This window comes from Bidens hawaiensis, unplaced genomic scaffold (genome assembly GCF_021521415.1).
Source record: "Bidens hawaiensis isolate Kalapana, Puna unplaced genomic scaffold, B.hawaiensis_p1.1 tig00018781_1, whole genome shotgun sequence".
NCBI classification, from domain to species: domain Eukaryota; kingdom Viridiplantae; phylum Streptophyta; class Magnoliopsida; order Asterales; family Asteraceae; genus Bidens; species Bidens hawaiensis.
This window is the reverse complement of record NW_027492853.1, coordinates 278,248-281,490: the sequence shown is the minus strand read 5'-3', so window position 1 is coordinate 281,490 and position 3,243 is coordinate 278,248.

Sequence of the window (3,243 nt, the reverse complement as noted above, 5' to 3'; positions counted from 1 at the left end):
TTTCCGTAACTTCGCCTGAGGCTCAACTTCGCCTGAGGCGATGTTGTGGTGAGGCGAAGTTATCACTAACTTCGCCTGGACCTTTTAATTTTTAATTATTAGACGAACTTAAAGATGAAGCGAAGTTGTTCCCAACTTCGCCCCAACTTTAACTTCGCCTATAAAGATTTTATCACAACTTCGCACATGGTAACAAGCGAACTTGTGGTACGCCTTAACGTTTATCTAACTTGGTTCGTTTGTTGCAGATATGGCTGCAGTAGCAGGTGCTGGAGGTGCTGGAGGTGACGATGGAGATAATCAGAGGCAATTCTTCCCGGGTCATAACATGTATATCACCTTAGACCCGGAAGCGAGCGGTGTTGAGGATTTCCGCGAGATAATCACAGTCCTCATTCGCTCGAGGATATTCCACGCTATCACTACGACTCTGCCGATATCCTTACCCAATATCGAGGATTTCTGGCAGACTGTGGAATACGATTGCCGCGTTGAGCCCCCGGTTATGCGAGCAACCGTCAACAATCAAGAGGTTCAGTTCTCATCTGAACAAATACGGGTGGCTTTACGGTTCGGTGAGGAGACTAGGGATGACCCTACAGAGTTTGTGGCTCCGTTCCGTGATGGAGCGTTTCTCCGAATGGGCTATTCTGGTCCATTAGGTGATACTCAGAGGAGGAAGGGTTTCCTACTCGATCAGTGGCGCTTCCTTGTGCACGTAATGATTGTCTACATGTCTGGGAGGAAGGCGGGCACTGATGGTATGGGTGCGACCATGCAGTCAGCAATGACTGCTCTGACTTATAACAAACGTTATAGCTTTAGTCAGATGGTCTTTTACGAGATCGATAGACAGAGAAGAGCGATGGCTCGTGAGAGGTTCATCATGTATCCAAGATTCATTCAGATGATCTTGAATCATGTTGCTCCCACGTTGCCTCAACGACGTCCAATACGATACGTGGAGAGTGTGAGCAAACGTATCTTCGCTCAATGCCGCACATCCACTGCGAGGAGCAAGCCTGAACTGCGTCCAAGGCATACTCCACTCTTTGGGTACTTAATAAACCCGGGGTATGTGCCAGCTCGTGGGGATGAGTTCAGAGACCCTCAACCACGACAGGTAGGAGCACCTCGAGATGTACCTGTTGTGCCTGTTGTGTCGGCTGAGGAGGATGTAGACCTTGATGCTGCATTTGGCGGCCAAGGATTCTTCGACATGGACCGGTTTGATCCGCAAGAAGAGGTGCAGGTCTCTGCTGCACAGGTTCGGGAAGTGAATGTTACTAGAGCAGCTACGACGGTGGCTGACTCAGATCTTGATGATGTTATGGATGAGGCGAGAAGGATGTTGGTGACTCGAGAGAGGACGTTAGGGAAGAGAAAGAGGACAGTTGATGATACTGAGTCAGAAGAAGAAGAAGAGGATATTCATAAGTTGATTAGACGTTCAAGACGGGAAAGGACAAGTGCAGGTATGGGAGCTGGAGAGACTTCAAGAGTTGTACGTTTCGCTCCATCCGCACTGTCATGTATGTCGATTGTTCCTACATCTGTACAGGTTACAAGTTTAAGCGCCGCGGAAGTTCCCGTGGTGGCTACATCAGCTGTCGGCATCCCATCCATCACACTACAGATGACGACTCCGGAGATTGTGTCTTTACCACCTCCAACGCTTACTCCTTCAGAGGTGGTGGCACAATTTGTAGAGTCGACAGTCGTTGCAACTGCAGGGTTGTCGGTCACGATACCACCTGCGGTTACGTCCACAACTGCTTCTGATGTCCCGGTTAAATTCGAGATCCCTGCTGAGTATACTCAAGACACATCTAACATGAGGTTTGATTTCGATGCAACCCTCTCAGACTCGGAGAGAATAGCTGCACTTGAGCGGGTCGTGGCTGAACAATCAAGGGTGAATCTTGTCCAGACCCAGGCTATTCAGCGCCTTGTAGCAGAGAATCAACTACAGTCGTCCCTCCTGGTTGAACATGGGCGAATTATAGATGCTATGAAGGAGTTCTTGGCATCTCAGGGGGAGACAAGCTGTAGAGGCGATGAGTTAAGGACAAAGAAGAGAAATGATAGAGACGATGATCCCAATGCATCGAAAGGTGCAGGTGGTGAGTTGCCAAGAACTACTCAAGCTCTTGGGACTTCCACAGATCAGGGGGAGTCTGCAGGTGCAGTTGGTGGTGATGAGGTGGTGATGGTTGATGATGAAGATGATGTGATTGATGCTTTGAAAGAATTAGATGATGATATGCTAGATGATGATGTGATGTTTGATGATGATGTGCTGCCTATTGAGGAGATTGAGAAGATTGGCGCACAGATTGTGATTGAAGAAGATGTTGAAGAAGGTGAAATAGTAGAAGAAAATGTTGAACACGAGATCCCAGATATTGAGAAAACAGATATGGGTAATGAGACAGTAATCGATGAGACTGAATGGGAAGAGCAGCCTAGGTGGAAGGAAGGCTATGCTCATTGGTTTATCAAACTAATAAGCCTGCTGTTCCAACCATGTTCAAGAAGAGTTATAATATCAAAGGTTACGCTGAGTCGAAGAAAGGAATTATTTGTTGGCTGTATGATGAACAGCTAAAAGTGTTCGTGGTGAAAAGATTTGATGGGATCCAATACTTTAAGAGGACGTTGAGATCTCTCAATACATTGCCTGAATGTGAGGTGAAGGATTTGGCTAGATTGGGGTTGATTAATAGATGTGACGACAACATGGCCAGAGTTATTGGGAAGATTGTGTGGAAAAAAAGTATTAAAGAAAAGAAGTTTGAGTTATTAAAGCCACAGAAGGGAAAGCTAGTGGAAGATAAAGAAAGGGGAATGAGAGCAGATGGCAAGCCATGGATGGTAATGAAGTACAAACCGATCCGATGCATTAAGGAGGTTCCAATGAAGACTATGCCTCAAGATGTGTTGAAGAATCTTAAATGGTGGTATGTTGATTGCCAGACTGCTGAAGCGGTGATGGAAGACGAGGATGAAAAAGAGCTCCTAAGAGTTTACGATCCGATGCATTTGGTAAACTTATCACAAGCTGATCTGAAGGTGCTTAATGAGAAGAAAATCTTTTGTATTCCTGCTTGGAAGGATGAAGCGAGGAAGTATCAAAGAGTTGTGTCAGTTTGTGTTAGAGAAGGAGTGCATGCGTGAAGATACAAGATTGAAGATTACAAGACAAGCGCTTAAAGATCAAGATATGAAGCTACTGCCAAGGGG